Below are 18,035 nucleotides of genomic sequence, written 5' to 3'. Positions count from 1 at the left end.
CACTGAATACTTTGACTTTTATGGAGGAATCTGTGCAGAAAATACACACTATTGCTACTTACAGAACTCTGTATTCAGATGTCTCATATTTGCTGAACCCACCAGCAGAAAGTCTGTTCACAATGTTCAGTAATATGTTCAAGAGCCTCCTACTGGACCATAAAATCTCTTTGGATTAACACTTAACAACAGTACATGAAACTAACCTGAATTACACAGCACTCAGTGGTCTCAAACAACACAAATAAGTTATTTCTCAATGCTCCCAAAAAGATATTTAGATTGGTTACTGATGAGTGGTGCTTGTGAGTAGTTCTCTCACTTGCACATGTATCATTCAAATGTGCATTATTGTGACTGACATTACAGCTTGTCAATGAGAGTTGAGCTTTTGGAATCTGACCCTGAACAGTTTAACATATGTGTTCATCAGAATAGTTGAACTTTTAAGTATAATGTTGGTTAATCGCTGAGATCTTAGAACATGGCAACACCGCTACAATAATGTCTGACAAGACAGAAACAGCAGTCAGACAATCAGACAAGTTGCAAACAAGCCCAGTTCCAGACCTCTGAATTTCCAGTTTGTGCATGCCCACTGAGGACCGTTTCCCCCAGTTGGAGGAACAATCAACAAATCAGGGCTTAGTTGGTGTGTTAAAGAATGGGATATAGCTCAGTACCTAACTACATAGCAGCAAACATAGAGATCAGTGTTCTTATACAGGTTGCTTTAATTCGACAACTTTTGTGCTGCTAGCAACCGGTACCGTAGTTTTAGTGTCGACAGAAAATAACATCCATGGGACCTATATGGAACTAGCTACTGATTGGCTAGAGAAAAACAAAACATTTTGGGGGGTAAAACCTCAAAGCAAGTACTGGGAGGTCGGTCTAGAAACTCTGACGGGTGATTACATAGGACAGTTTGAGTACTAATTTTACCATTTGCCTTTTTTTTCTCTTCCACTCCTCGTATTTCTTGTCCCATGGAACTTCTTTTTAGCTATGTCACTGTTTTCCCAGATGTCAGCAATTGACTTGATGAGAAGCGTTATTATTACCAATATAAATGATGAGCAAAATTTAAAAAAATAAGATCCTCGGCATGCCGTGGTAGCCCACCAGTTAAGACGCATGCCACATAACCGCGCTCCACAGTTCGATACCAGCAGAGGACCTTTGTTGCATGTCACCCCCCGTTTCTCTCTCCCCCTCGTTTCCTGCCAACTCTCTCCACTGTCACTGTAATAAAGACAAAAATGCCCTAAAAATGTATTAAAAAAATAAGACCCTAATTGGAATAACCAGCATTATCATTTAACTACAGCTGCACTGCACCACTCAAAAGGAACCTTTTTTGGAGCGTTGCTGCAGTTGGATGATGATTGAGGTGATCAGAATGAAAGGGAGCACTGATGCAGAGGATGGCAGATGTCATGGCAGATGAGCTGCCATATAAACCCAACGATCCCAATGTATGCAGAAATGTGTGCATAATAACTTGCACCTGCAGTAGAGGAGCCAAGTCTCAGGGGTTAAGAATGTGTGTGTGAGGGAGAGAGAGAGAGAGAGCTATCAGGAGTGTGTTTGCATATTAGTTTTAAGGCTGCAAACGCTTCTGAGTCAGTGTTCGTATGTTGAACGTATAGTCGTAAATGTGGGAGTGAATGGTTTCTATGCGTGTGCAGAATTAGTTGGGCTGTGTGATTTCAGCTATTAACTGCTGATTCTGGAGAAACTGAACAGAGAGAGTGCGCTGCCAGGACATGGGGTAATAGGAAACACATGAATGTGTGTGTGCGTGTGTGCGTCTGGGTTTGTGTCTATGCTTGCTTTAAAGACTCGTATTCAGTGACTCTGGCCCAGACAACTGAGGCAAGAAAAACAAAGAAGAAAGTGTTTGTGTTAGAGCAGAAAGAGCTGGCAAGTCTGCAAGCTGTGGAGCTGAGTGTTCATTTTCCCCTTTTCCTATACCAACTGGATCTGGAACTCTTTTTTTCACAGCCACATTAATGAGTAGCCACGTACAGCGAGAAATACACAGCAGTCGCACGGTTTGCTTAACTCTTAAGACGTAGGGGGGGAGGACTTTGATTAATATTCCTACCAAAGCAAGTCAGAATCAGTTATGTAGCTCATGTCAGCCTAGTCATGTTCTTTAATGAAGCAGCCACAGCTTCTGTGGTGCTGTTCAGGGATGGCGTGTTAAGGCTGTAAGCCATGAGCATGAAGCTAAAACAACTTTCCCAGCGAAGCAGCAAAGTGTAGGTCAGTGGGCAGAGCCTCTGTGGAATCTGCTGCTAATGTAGCGGGAGGCCCCCAAGGTGCACCCGTTGCTCCCCCACACACCAGTGCATCACACCGCCTCCTGTTCATTCTTTGTGATCTCATTACAATTAAGGGATATCAACAGTATAGGTCCTGTTGTTCTGTTTTCCTGTTTCTTTGTTTGTTTGACGCTTAAGCAGGTTCCATGCATGGTCAGTGCAACATGCAATTAAATGTTTTTGTCTATGTAATTAAAGGTCATCATGGAATTATGGATCCCACAGAGGACTTTGTAAAAGCACAATAATTGGTGTGCCAGACCAGGTTTATTCAAGCCATACAATTAAAACTTTGCATTAATAGGCTGAAAACATAACATTGACATATGACCTTATAAAGTTGTTGTGGAATGTTAGCAAACTATAGGATTCTAATATATCCAACAGTCACAGAGCAACATTAGCACTCATTTGGAGTCGTTTCTCTGGCCACCTGACAAATATAGTTCTATTTTTGGTCTCCACTAACTCCTTAGCAACATGTCTGCCTCTTCATCTGCTAAACGCTCCACTATGTTCACCAGCTAGTCTCTATCTTTGTCTGTCTGACGTTAAGTGGATTGGCAGGTGGCATACAGAAGGTTTTGTCAGAGCTTCCTCACTGAAAACAGCTGCCTGCAGCAACTGGTTAATGAGAGTGGAGTTTGCAGGCTTGAAAACCAAAACAATTGACTAAAAGAGGCAGAGGGGAACTGGTGATAATTCTCTGCAGGTTGTTCACTCTGAGCAGCTGCTTTCACAGTACACACAGTCATTTGATCCATTGTTAATGTAAGGATATTGATAAGTGCAGCTTTAAGTATAAGCCATGATTTTCTATTTTCATGTTAAAAGTTAAAAATGGTTGTTTAAATTGAGGTTAGAAGGGTTTAGTGTGTTTGAAGATAGTGTAAAAAACTATGTCAGACATCAGTGTCTGTAACTGCGGTGCAAACCAAAAGGGGATCACCGCAGAGAGCAACAACATGAGGAAAGCTACAGAAACGTATCAGCTTTAGATTCCACACTATATTCCTGAACTGTGGATTCACCTTTTTATGATCCTGTTTCTGAGGGGGAACCTTTGTCATCGTTCATCCCTCTGTTACAATTAGTCCCTCAAACTTCGCCAGTCAGGCCTTCATCGATGAGGGGGACTGATGCATCTGTGTTATCAGCTTACACTGATTGACTAAAGAGGTGTGAAGTTATTTAGCTTGTTTAGCATTCCGTACATTTACTTTTAGTCAATACATGCATCACATGTGAGTGTCATATACCATGTTTCTGCAAAAGTCATATTCTTTAAGGCCCACTATTGCAAGATGATGTTCTAATTATTTGTAATTCTCAAACCGTTTTTCCTATGATCAGAAGTTGATTATGTCATTGTGGTCATAATAGTGATATGCATGGAGTTCCTTCTTTTAATTCTCATTCTGTTCTTTGCTGGTACACCTGTGTCTCTGAAGGCTAAACAGAATAACCCTATGCTGGAACTATCTGGGATAAAACATTATGAGACTATATAATGAGACAGTGGAACTGATTGATATCTCAGTATAATGTTGATTAAATCGTTATCATTTGTTATAAGATAAGATAAGATAAGTTGTGATCTCAAGATAATGAACTTAAATTTTTTTAAATTGTTTTAAATTTGATAGATTTCTGATGAAATGTGGTGCAATGATGCATCCCACTGCTATGCTTTGCCATTTTTCTGATGGCACATATTAACTGAGGGTGATGTCACAGTGAAAGGTCAAAGCAAGGTAACGTTGTAATGTTTACTGTGGCCTTGTTGGATCCTTGTTTTGTGGCTTCTGTTTTGCTTTCCCCAGCACTGGTACAATGACCAGGCTTAGTGCTACAGCAGGCTGCAGATGTTTAGACCGAGGTCTGTCTCTATCCTACTATGTTAGTTTTCAGAGTTAATCCAGACTGGATTACCTGAGAAACCAGAGCAAACAGGCTTCTTTCCTGGTTAAATAAACTTAAGTAGCCTCTGTATGAAGGGGTTTCTACTAAGCAAACACTTTGTGAGTTTCGTCTTGATTCATGTAGGCAGTAAAAACAGCCAACAAGCTGCGGAAAATCACTGTGTGTGTTTGTGTGTGTGTCACTGCGTGTGCAAACGGTCGTCTGAGATGTTCAACTGTTAACTGTAGCTTCTGTTAATTATCAGCACACACTGTAGAGACAGTAGACTGGTTGGCTGGCATTAAAACGGTGTTTGTTGTAGATGTGGCAGCTCAACACAGAGCTGGCTACTGCACCACATTCCTCTAAACAGCACTGGAAACTTTTAAGTACAGTCAAGTTCCAGTGGGAAGTTTAAATAAAAATATGGAAAAATTGCTTCATGTTACTCCAAATCATTCCAAATCCACTATTCACACGCATGTACTCACTCATCTCCAACAAATACCGATTCAAGTCCTTCTCAAACACACACACACACATATGCATACACACACAGAGCTGTCATAAAGCAGCTTATTAAACCATCAGCACCTTCCCAGCTCAGGGTGTTCACTGAGTGACATTTAAGGGCAGTCTGACTCAGTTCATTAAACAGGATCAGACATAACGGGACCTCCCTGCAGGGAGAGGGGTCACAGGTTGTGACCCCTGGGTTTCGGGGGCATGGGTGGATGGAGGGAGGGGGGGTCCGGGTCTGTCAGTCTGATTCCACCAAGCTGATTTGAGAAATACTTAAGCGCCATGCAGCAAGTGCTAACTGGATTTGTTTTTTGTTTAAATGACATTTAAGAAATCAAGTTACAATAATGGTGTATGTGAATGTACTGTATGTCTGCAGCCTCCCTGCTGAACATCTGGGGCTTATTAAGTTTTCCACAAGTCCCGTTCCCCAATAGTGACAGCTCTTTGATCGATCAGAAAACAGGGATGTTTGGGAGAGGAGTGTTTGGTTGGAAACATAGAGGAATAAAGAGATCATTTATAATAGAGTATGGTGGGAACAGTAGGGAAAGGAGGAGAAAATGAGGTGGAGGAAAAAGAGGATGAAGAGCAGGCAGGGCTGCAAAAGTGGGTAGAGGGAGGTTGAGATAGTTAGGTTCATGGGCTTAGGGTTGCACCAAATTACGCAGCATACATATCAGTCATAATTTAGCTCGTTTAACTTCATTACTTTCTTTCCCCTTTTACTGCTATTGTGTGGATCAATTTTTTGCAAGAAAAAATGAAACTTTAGAGAGAAAGAGAGAGAGTTACAATAAGCAAAGGCTCAGAGATGCTTCAGGCTTTGCTCATGATATGATCTAATGAAAAATGCAGCAGATTCTGTCAATCAAGACATAAGTTTGATATGAAGAGCGAAGAAAATGTGATACTCTCAGTTTTTGGTCAGATATGTAGGAGATTACTTACAAATAAATATTAAACCATTTAGTCTGTGTTGTAAACACTAAAAACCAATAACACAAAGCGTCTTTCTGATATGCTTTGTATCAATACATTACAGTGTCATCTGCATATAAGTGGACATTTGTCATTTGTTTTTGTGTTTTTGTTTGTTTTTTGTAATTCAATTTTAGTAATTCTGTCAGCCAATCAATAAATTACTCAACTGAACAAGACATTCACATTGCCCAGGAACACCCAGTCACCTCCCACCCCAACTCCCTGACATGAAAGACAAAGTAAAGGATTTACAATATTAACAATAAGTCAATTATAATTAAAGAAAGAAAAAATCCACATTGATACGTCAAGAGAGAACTAAAAAGAAGATGGTCATTATTAAGTAGGAAGTCTTTATAAGTGGAAATTTGTGTGTGGAACATCCAAATCAAGAAACCTCTGTACAGCTTCAGCAGAAAGACCTGAGGAGTCTGCAATACTCGCAAATCAGCAAGGAGAGCTAAATGAAACGTTCTATAACACACCTCTCTTCTCACCTTAATACTGTATCTTCTTAATGAAGGAGTATTTTACAAACACACATTGGCAGATATATTAGGAACCCTACTTCTTGTGGGAAATATAAATAATAAATGAAAAATATTTGTAGGAAGGCAGAATCTCTGGATTGAATCTTGAGTAGAAAGTTTTGGTTTTAGGGGGTACTATGAATGTATATTAAACAACAGCTTTCAGTGATTTTATCCAAAATGATTGCTATGTGTTCCAGGTTTCATAAAATGCAAATCGGTGTAACCTGTCACGTCTGTTAGTCTTTTTGTTTTTCTCTACATTCCCTGTTTGCTCCTCTCTCTATTGTTGAGTCCCAACAACAAGCATTTTAAGGATTTCATTTTTGGGGGGAGGGTGAGACTGTTTCTATTAAAGGACAGCCAGCAGCTGGCCACGCCTGCTAAATCCTCCCTACAAAACCCACCCACAGGCTCCATCTGCTTCCCAAGTGGAACCCCCTGACACACGTACACACATACACACACACACACACACACACACACCTTCTTGGTGCTCTTTGATCCCAAGAGAGCGGAAGCCTACATCTGTTCTTAGTACATCACATCCCTTAAAAACAATGAATTCCTTGTTAGCTTATAGAGTGTATGAGTGAGGAGTGATGACACTCTGCCTTTGACACAAACTGCTATTCTATCTCCTCACAGAGGTACTGCTGCAATGACCTTGACCTTGACAGCTGAGTTATGTCTTTTAAACGTTTTCTGTTAAGTTGTTCTGTTGTGTTTCTGTAAGCTGTTAATGTACAGTTATTCTTTTTTTCCTATATCACAAAAGAAAGAACAAAGAAAAACTCAACTAAAGGCCACAAGATGTTCTTAAAAAGTTTGCCTGTCAGTAGACAGATGTCACCAGTGCGCACCAAAGAGACAATGGTATTTAAATGCCTTTCTGAAAAGGCCACATAAATTAAAATGTTCATCCTCCTGGTTTTGGATCAATCATTAAATGGTAAATCATTTCAAAACTAAATTTCATCTTTTATTTTGGGACTCTGGATGTGCAGCTTTCATAAAGACAAATGTGTGATTTGTTCAAACCTGAGACTGATTGTAAAGGTTCTGCACACCCATGGTAAACCCACACAGGTGATTTTAATTATTGTGCCTGATTAGACCTCTTCTCTGTGCTGACTGTGCTGGTTTGTACGAACTGTGCTGGACTGGTATCTCTCTCACTTTACTGGTAGCTTTGGTGCATCTGTTAGAGCAGGAGATATGACACCTTTATCAATTTTTTTAGTAGGTGAAGTCTAGTGACTTCACTTAATATCACCTGCCAACCTAAACAAAATTTTTATCAGCCAGAATAAATGAAAACTGTTTGGATGTGCAGGGCCATTAAAACCAAATCAAGAAACAAAAATGCTCAAACAAGCTGATTAAATGATGAATTTATTAAAACCACAAATGGACAGTGAAATAAAAAGGACACTAACTAAATGAATATTTTTATAGAACGTTAAATAAAGCTGATGGGGTGCACAAACCCTCTCCTTGATTCTTTAAAAAGTTAATAAGTGATGTGAGGAAACCTTGTAAAAGCTTAAAATGTCTGATAACTAGATGGAGGACTTTTTTTTATCATATTTCATAATTTTATCACACTCAATTTTGCCAACATTCCAGCACATGAGCATACTCTGTAGTAACATTAATTAGCTTTACTTCCTTTCTCCCAAATTAATTCTAAATTCCCAAATTTTGGCATGATCCCCCATGATTGTCCCACCCTAACCCTACATTCATATATTACAAGGAAGTCAATGTACCTTCAATGCTTTTTTATATGAAGAGAATTCAGTCAAAGCTGGTTTACCAACCTCTTAAAGCTGCCCCGGGGCTACAGGGTTTACTGTGGTAATATGTTTTATTGCACAGTGGTTTGGTAATATGCCAACAAGTCACATGAAACGACAAAATACGTCATTGGTTCATGTACTCCACACTGACACACAGAAGTTCTGATGGTTGGAAACAGGAAACAACGTGATCAGTCCAATGTTTTGTTGACCATCCACCCCGACCTCCTCCCTACGCAAACTTTGTCGTTCTATAATAAAATCATCTAATTCCTTCATTCCGGTCATTATGACTACGGCTGCTCGAGGGCTTCTGTAACTTGAACGTTAATATGACTGATCCTGTCGGCTCCACTAAAGAACAAATTGATAGAAATTGATAAGAAGATAAGACCCAGAAAGGTGGCTCCTGCACGGGTCCTGTCTTGTAGAGGGGCCCTGTGTAAAAATTTAGTTTTGACACCTTTAATTTTTCAGTTTAAAGTACTTAAATAGTGCATATTCCTAAATAAATTTGTCTGACAATAAAGGAAGGAGTCGCTGTTAGTCTGTTTGTATGTCCTTCGCTTTTCTCGACAATTGTTCATCCGATCTACTTCACACTTGGCAGGTGTATTGCTGAGGGCCCAAGGGAGTGCAGTGATGAGAATCAAACGCAAGGTTAAAACTCATTATAACCGATAAATTATTGAGAATCATTAAATTTCGACAGAGCGTTTCTATTTTAACTGGCACAGCTTTTCAGCTGCCCAGTAAACTCACAGACCAATTGCGTAAATCATCTCCCGTGATTCTACTCAGCCAATCAAATCTATGCATACCAATAAGCATTGTGACTCGAGACACACACAGCGGAGAGAAGAGACGAGAGACTACAGTCAGAGAAATAAGCGAGTGAGAGAAAAGTAATTTCACATGGCGTGCTCTAAAGCGAGAAAAGTACACAACGAAAACACAGCTTTTAATCCAAAATGGACAAACTCTTACATGTTTGTCACAGTTTATCTCATATGTTCCAAGACTGCGGCGATCATGAAGCGCCACTACGAGACAAACACAGATGTTTTGAGCAAACATACCCACTCAAATCCGAACTGAAGGCACAGAAAAAAACTATCTAAGAGCCCAATATGATCCATCCATGTTTTTTCAAAAGTTCTCTGGTATGCATTTTATTTTTAAATGCAGCCCTTATTTGACTTGAAATAAGAAAAGAACATTTATTTACATTAGAGTACTTATTTATAACATGTGTATAATAGAATATTAGGTTCTTTCATGTTGTTGGTGTATATACTCATTCACATCAACAGTATTCATTATTCTATGCGTTGAAGCAGCAATACCAGAGGCCAAGCAGTTTGCCTGTTCCGAACAGGCACGCTTTGAACAGACACTGCACTGGTTTTATTAAATAACAACCAACTAGCTCAGTAGGGGCCTACAACTCATTTTTGCCCTGGGCACCTTAGCAGGTCTATCTGCCTCCAGACACCTGCAGTTACTAAAAAGAAAGTCATATGATACTGATTTTCTATTGGACTCACCATCGCATGCACATGCATATAAGTCCAGAAACATATGTACGTGCATACACGCACGGACACATAATGTATGTGCATGTTTGGAGTCAGGAAGCTACAGGAGCGGCAGATAAATGAGGCATTCATCCAACATTTGAAATTCCTGGCATATACAGGCCTGCTTCCACTGGGAACTGATTAGCAAAGGCTGGGCGAACGACATAGAGACACAGAGAGAAAGAGAGAGAGAGAGAGAGAATATGAGGCAGTAAAGAGGAAAGTCAGGATAGAAAGGGACCTAAGAGAGGCGATGCATTATTTATTAGTCCACAGCTCCCTCCTCTTCTTCATATACTCCTCCTCCTCTTTCTCTGCTCACTCCTCCTCTTGTTCTCCTGCTCCCGCTTACTCTTCATCCTCTCCTCCTCCTGTACTCCACCTCCCTATTCTCTACTCCCTCTTGCTCACCATCCTCTTCTTCATCCCTTTCATCTTTAACTGCCTCCCTCCCTCCCTCTCCTCCTCCTCCTCATCTTCATCCTCTACTCCCTCTTGGTCATCTTCCACCTCCTCCTCTCTCCTCCTCACCCACCCTAGTCCTTCACTCTGCCTTTATATCATCTGCGTTCGTCTCTTTCTTTCCTCATGTCTGAACTTCAAAATACTTCACAATGTTAGAATAGAAAACAACAATTTGCAGTTATAGAGGGAGTTACAAAGTGGAACTATTTCCTAAACGAACAACAGTTTGTCCGTCTACGCAGTACTTCTGTGCAGCATTTCTGGCTGTAGCTCAGGTTGACAGATGCAGGCAGTAAGCGCAGGCCTGTGTTGCCTGCATTGGTGGAGGCGTGTTGTTTAAGGTACTGGTGAGACATGAAATACTATCCAGGAAGTCCAGTTGGAGTTATGGATTAATGCATGTAAACGTTTATCAGACGGCAAAGCACCGCACAGCAGTTTGTAACAGTCAGGATATGACCGCTCCAGAAAGTTATCACAGTGGCAACTATTTTATGTTTCATCGCACTGATGACAGGGTAAACAGAAGAAAATATGTTTGGAATGAGGGAGAGCGAGGGATCTCAGGATGGCCTGATGGTCCAGAAGAGAAAAGCCTCTGTACACAAAAGTGTACTGATAAACAAACCGGATACAAGTTTTACAGGTGTTAGCAGACATATAGCAGGCTAGCTGTTTCTCCCTCCAGCCTTTATGCTAAGCTGGGCTCATCATTTCCCAAAAATGCTGAACTCTTCCTTTAACTGGGCTTATTTGAAACATCAGACCTTAAAGGGAGAGTCCAGTGGCTAAGATGTGTCTGAAACAAAAGACAGAAAAAGTTGGTCTTAAAGGACATGTTCAAAATTTTTCAAGCTTGTCTTAAAACAACAGTCAGGAGCCCAAATGAACATTGACATTGTTTTTTCTTGCCGTAATCATTCCTACTGTTCATACTGACCATTAGAAGATCCCTTCATAATACACTTACAATGTAAGTGATGGGGGACAAAATCCACAGTCCTCCACAGCTCAACACTGTCTGAGGAAACACAAAGAGGGAATTTGATGCTAAAAAGACTGTAAATGTGTCAGATGTCCACTTGATATGAATAACTCAGACTGCTGAAGCCTCATATAAGCTTCACATCATCTTTTATATGCATTTTTTTACAAAATGACTGTATCCCCACACTGAAGGACAAGCAAAGCACTATTAGCATCACTTAATGATATTACATATATAACAAACTTTGAGCCACTACTCCTTTCTGTTTCACTTGAATTTTGATTTCCAGCTGCAAGGAAACATATGAAATGTGATTATTTTTGTATATTAGACAGTGTCAGTTGTATGTTACTGCATGTTAATGACACGTATTGTGTGTGCTGTCTCTTTGTGTTTCAGGTGGCTGTTGTAAAAAAAGATGAAGACAAACATGCTGAGATGGAGGATCCAGACGAATGAAAGAGCCCCAGTTCTCTTTATTTATTACCTTCACAACGTGCGTGTGTGTGTGTGTGCGTGTGCGTGCGTATGTGTGTGTGCGCGTGTGTGTATGCATGAGAAAGGGAGCATAGATACGGATGCATGTGTGCATTATGGATGATTACTTAAGATTTCAGGCTATCATTTGCAAATTTTGTTTACTTTTTATAAGGTTACAATAACTCATATCATTGTCACAGTATAAACAAAAGGACTTTACTATTGGTACATATTGTGTTTTGTGTTTGTAACTAGCCTCCTATTTAAGAATGTATATTTGTATGTACGATATACTCATCTAGAAACTATATAATGGACAATTTTAATATTGCTACATCTTCTCACCACTATACCGCTCTCGCCACGAAACAGAAATCAACACACATACAGGAGACATGCATACACACAAAATACACCTACAAAACAAAAATAATGCAGTCAGTTAAAAGAATAAAGAATCAAAAATAGTTTTTAATTTCTTTCTAATCAGGTTTAAGTCTAATTGGTGGAACCGCAGACAATAATTAAAATGATAGAGGGCTTTCAGGTGGTGTAACACATTCTCTGGCGGCCATATTGGAGGTCCCCGGTTCTTTTGTCGCTGAGAAGAGTTCAAAAAACTCAGCTGACTCAATTTCAGTTAACAGACTGTTCATTTGCATCAATTTTTGGGGTTGAAGTTATAATTTAATGACTGGTACATGTGGCTGATTTTCTGTTAACATAATGTTAGCTTCTTAGACGGCTAACTGTGGTATTTGCACGATAATTGTCACACTCTTGGTACACACATCTGATTTAAACACTATAAAGCATTTAGCAAAGTATTTAGTAGGTAGTAGGTCATAGAGGTTAGCACTTGTTTGTGAACATATTGATCTTTTTCAGATATTTCTCTTTCTCTCCTTATTTGCTAGTCTGATTGGGTTATGGTTGTATATTTGGACACCTATACAGTCTTATTTTTGTAATTTTTGATCATTATTCCTCTCACTTAACAGAACTTCATAGCTGAGATTTATGAACTGCACTGTAAAACTGTGTGCACATCTACAGTAAGTGCATAGGTTAAAGTTGAACCAGGTACCTTACAACAGCTGCTATTTTCCCCCAGTGGCCAACTGTGGTACTGCAGCAAAAATCTGTTATAGCCCAAAAGACATTTTTGATTATAAAACTATTAGTGCTGTCAAAATTAACACATTCATTTTTTTAATTAATTTGAAATATTTAACATGTTAAAAATATTAATGCGATTACTGTCTTTTAGAGGCTGTAGTTGGCTCAGTTTTAAAGCTAGAATGCAGATACATATCATATCATATGAAACTAGACGACCTGAGTCATCCACTGGTACCAACCATGACATGCTTGTTGGGAAGGGCGTTAAATAACGCTCCAAAGTTAGGCTAAATTTTGGCGAGGGAAAACGGCTTCCTTTGAACACTCTCTCTCTCTCTCTCTCTCTCTCTGTGTCTTCCACGTGTGAATCACAATCTTTCCTTGTTTGTTTTTTCATATTTTGATGGACTATTGTGGATCTTGTTGAAATTCAACTGGCACTTGAACATGGAACACATTTATCATTGTTAATTATTTATATTAGTGCATATACAGTAAAAAAAAAAAAAAAAATGCCTCCTAAACTGATATCTAATTTTAATGGCCTTTTGAAATTCAACTGGCACTTTAACATAAAGGCCTGGGTTTTGTTATTGTTTCTGTTAGTGCATAGAAGAAATATGCCTTTCAAGCTGACAGTCAATTTTTATCAAGTCAGTCAAGTTTAATTGGAAATCTGTAGTGCACAGGAGAGTGTTCAGAGTTAAAAAGATGTAAAAAGTATCTGTATTTACTTCCTTGGTGTTGCTTCTACATTAATTCAGTGATTTTACATTTTAATATCCATTATTACAAGCTTCAATATTAATCACAGCAAAGTGTGTGATTAATGAGTTAATTATTTAAATCAATGACAGCCCTAAAAACTATAAGATTATATAAAACTTTAACAGCAAATAACATCAGTTATTACTCTTTGCACCATGATTTTTTCCCAGTGGCTAGAAAAGCTATCTTTGAGGTCAGTGGAAGGTACTAGAAGCAGACCAGGAAGAGAGTTTTCTTTTTCTTTTTTTTTCATGTAGACACTTGGTGAACAACTTTTAATGTAATGAACAGGCAGTATCCAGTTCTTCTAATGCTTCCATAGTCTATTAATGCCATGTTCATTTTGTTTTCACTTCAGAATAATTTAAACAGTGAAATTATTTGCAATGCAATTAACGATTATAATCAACTTTTCACGTATGAATACACATGAAAATAATTAAATTTGTGAGTAAAATGATATGATATCCCAAACAAAATGCTAATAATCCTTTAATCTTCCAGTGGACCTCCATGATGGAACCAGACCAGGCTGATATGAGTTCTGTGTTGCGACTGAAAAGCCTCTCTAACATAAATCATCTCTGCTGGAGATGTTGACGGTGCACACGTAACATAACAAGAGACAGCACCAACCAGCGTGCGTAACAATATAGACGCAATACTGTAATGGATAACAGCTGTAAGTGAGTGTGTGAGAGTGTGTGTGTGTGTGTGCGTGTGTGCGTGTGTGTGTGCGTGTGTGTGTGTGTGTGTGTATCTTAAACATGGGCAATAGCTAAGCATTGGTGCTTCCATCCATTTATATGAGCTAATGTACAAAAGGTAAAACACCAAGGCAATAGGCTGTGTGGCCTATTGTTACATCCGGCCCACGACAATCCTCCCTTCCACTTTATCTGATACCATTGAAAGATCTGCAATATTCTATCACAAATACACCATCTCAGTCAATAACTTCAACTTTTTTTGTTCAGTTGATGAGTCAAATATTAAGATTAATCTGGAGTTTTCCTAATCTGAGAGAGTGTAGGGATAATTGATTAGCAGTGTGCGTGTGCGTGTGTGTGCAGTATGTGTAGTGTAAGTGGTGAATAAGTTTGATCAGTCCCTTCACCACTGACATGTGTTCTCATGCCCCTTCCCCCTCCCCCTCCCACCCCCCTGAGTACAGCAGAAGTAGAGTAGGAGTAGAAGTATGGTGATCCTTGTGAAGTACTATCAATACAATGGCTTTGAAATCAGTCTGAAATCAGCTGAACCAATAATACTGGCCCTGCACTGTTGATTAGCTGAAGAGATGAGGCTGCAAATATGACACCTTGGATAAGTGGACACTGTGGATATTTCTCATGTCGCTCAGTGACGTCTCACACACTCACTCACTCACACACACGCGGATTCATGATATAGATGTCTTGCCTGCTAGAAAAAAAAATGTCTTGCACCCATCTAGTCCTGTCAGCTACTGCTCACTATATACCTGCAGCCACCCCACGCCCCCCTGCAGCTGGTATTTGCTTGCCAGTCTATCACAATAAATGATATGTTCTAAATTTTTTCAAGTCTATCTTAGTACAACACTCACATTATGCCGTTTGAGAGTGACTACACTGTAGGACGTGGTTAAAAAAAAAAAAAAGCTACATTCCTTGTTCCGTGCCAACCTGCATTTCAAAGTTTAGCCAAAGATAATCTGAGGATTCAGCAGTCAGAGTTAGCCGAATAAGGTAGTTTAGGGCTGCAACTAACAATCATTTCCATTATCGATTAATCAGTCAATTATTTCTTGATTAATCGATAAGTTGTTTGGTCTATAAAATGTCAGAAAATGGTGAAAAAGCCCAAGATGTCGTCCTCATATGTCTTCTTTTGTCCCGACCAACAGTCCACAACATTAAGCTATTCAGTTTACTGTCAGAGAATTTGGAGAATATTTACATTTGAGAAGCTGTAACCAGAGGATTTAGATTTTTTCTTTAAGAATGACTCCACAATTTTTCTCAGGAGCTGCTGGACCAAACCACAGTTGGCAAATGACAAACAGTACTGGACTTACATTTGTTAGGTGGCTTGGATTGTAGGGATGTGCAGAGAGCCCAGTATTTGTATTTGTATTTATATTTGTTGAGGCAGCAAAATTATTTATATTAAAAGTGGAAATAGGTGTAAAAATCCAGTTTTTGTTTTTATTACACTCTTGATTTTAGGATATTAAAGTGTTAAAGTAGTAGTTTATGAATAAACTAGACAAACCAGACCTGCATGCTGGTATTTGACATAGGTTTTTTTTTTCTTCCTGAAAATAAATATTTTTTAAAATATTTGTCCAAAATAAATGCTTGTAAAAAACCCACTATTTGTGCTTTGCCGAATAACGTATTTGGATTCGTGCACACCTCTGTTGGATTGGACGCTCATGTTGTTCTGTTTCTCAAGATGTAGGCGGGAAGTTGTTTGCTTACATGTTAGCCATAAAAACATGACAAGTTGATCAAGGGTTTAGGCCTTCTAGTGGTCAGAAACCACTTAATTTGGCTTTAAATACACATGTTAGTGATTGGCTAATTAGGAACAGCAGAGCAGGCCACAGTGAAGGGAAGTTGGAGGTTGAGTCAGCCAAATCAACTGCAGCATGCAACTACCAAGAAATGTGACTCCACGCTGGCTCAGGAAGAAACACCTGTCTGAAGAGAGAGAGCAGAGAGGGAATTTCAATTTGGCAGACTGCTAAATACTAGTCTGGAGCTTTTGATTGTGTTTTTGCACGGAACAAGGACTGTTGATCTTATCCTACATCTTTTACAGTATGATCACTCAACAACGGAATCACTTCACTACCGGTTCAGAGAGGAGATGATTACAGTCACCCACATATACATACAATATGATTGAGATAGACTTGAAAAAAGTCCGAACTTGTCCTTTAAAGAAGGAAAACCAATGAAAAGAAGGAATTTGGAGTCTTTGACATCTTACTATAACTGTGTTCCAATCCAGATTCTTCGACCATAGAGACTAGTGGCTCTGAGGCAAAATAAATAATTATGGGCTAAACTCTCCCCAATAGCATTTTGAAAATGCACTTTAAAGAAAATCCTGTTTGCCCTACATTCCAGCCTGTATGGTCACTTTTATGCACTTGCTTTGCCCCTAATGATAAATATATAAATATATATATATATGCCCTTGCTTTGACTGATGCAGAGCAAACCAGCCTTCCTTACAAATGTAAATACCGTCCCCGGTTTTGAACCTTTACCACAAATTGAGGAGAGCTCGTAGAAACGCTGTACTTGAAGTTATCTTGCGGCTTTTCAGTGTCATCCCCGGGCTGTGATTGTGCAGAGGAAAAAAGGGGAGGAGAGGCGGTGGGTAATGCCAGTAAAGCCGCGTGACAGAAGAGGGTTAATACCATGGAGCTGTGCTAAGATTGCCCAGCCTTGTGTGGCTTTAAGGGATTGCAGGCAGTATTAGCAGCTGAATAATTATTGTTGGTATGTTTCTCCTTGTGCGCACTTTCTGTGTGGCACATATTGCTTCGTTTCTCTCCCCCCCCCCCCTCCCTCCCTCCCCACCCACCCCAACCCTCTTACTTCTGTGGAGCTTTGGCAGCCTGCAGTCTTGTACAAAAACTTATATTTTTGAGTCCTGTGTGGGCAGAGCTCCTGAAGGCACTCTGTTCAAACTTGAATGTTCTTCATATATTTCAAATAAAGTCCAGTGATGGAAAGACTTGGTGAAATTGCACATTAAGCACTGTGACAGGAAAAATGAGAAACAATAATAATGCCAGAAATATCAAAGGTAGGAACTGATGAGATGGTGAAACGCCGTTATAATGTAAGTGTTGAAGTGATGCTTCCACTATGTTTGTATACAGGGTTGCAAATGTCCCCTTAATGTTATGAAAGAGAAATCATATATGAATAGAAACGCATCTATTTTTGGCGTTTTTTGGCTTTATCTTGTGGACAGAAATGGTATGATTTGGGAAAAGGTTGGATCCAACGTGCATCCTTGCTGTGCTGAACAATGAATCTGTGTTTGCAACTTTTTTCAACAAAGCTTCTCTGGTGTTTTACTTTTCTTTTTGTATGCTGCACTGAAAAAAACATCATTTTCACAAGTGGTTTGGAAAACAGAAGTGTCTACAGTCACTTCATCAAGTGAAACAATATAGTATACAGTAGAATAGCTGTCGCATTATTTGTTACGACCTGTATGTAATGTTATTATGGAAGATGTAATGTCCTTCTGTAAATGTTGTTTAATGTTGTTTTACCTGAAATAAAAATTTATTAATGCTTCAGATGTCTGTGAGCTCTGACTGTCACTCTGCTGTCGATCTAATGCCTGTGGCTGTTACAACACCTCATGCTGAAGTTTCCTGTTCTCCTTTTCCTACTCCATTTCTGATACATCACATTTGTGGAGACAAGGGAAGGCCAAGTTCCCGCCTTGATCTCTGGCTGCCGCAGGACAGACAGGGTGTGTTCTTCCAGTTTCCACCACTTTGGGAAAATAAATTACAGATATTTTATTCCTACAGAGGCCCACAA

The 18,035-nt window shown here is 39.4% G+C and overlaps 1 protein-coding gene across 3 annotated transcripts in view; it reads left to right on the top strand.

Annotated features, from left to right (window-relative positions):
• cdk14 (cyclin dependent kinase 14) overlaps positions 1-17,785 on the top strand; it is a 205,651-nt gene extending 187,866 nt beyond the window's left edge. For all 3 annotated transcript variants that reach the window (XM_067602483.1, XM_067602485.1, XM_067602484.1), the window contains one exon: positions 11,503-17,785. The gene's annotated coding sequence lies outside the window, so the exon portion shown is untranslated. The remainder of the gene's footprint in view (positions 1-11,502) is intronic.
• Positions 17,786-18,035: the final 250 nt, after the last annotated feature.

Source organism: Thunnus thynnus, chromosome 10 (assembly GCF_963924715.1).
Source record: "Thunnus thynnus chromosome 10, fThuThy2.1, whole genome shotgun sequence".
Taxonomy (NCBI): domain Eukaryota; kingdom Metazoa; phylum Chordata; class Actinopteri; order Scombriformes; family Scombridae; genus Thunnus; species Thunnus thynnus.
The sequence above is the reverse complement of the archived record's forward strand: the minus strand, read 5'-3'. Positions and strand labels throughout refer to the sequence as shown.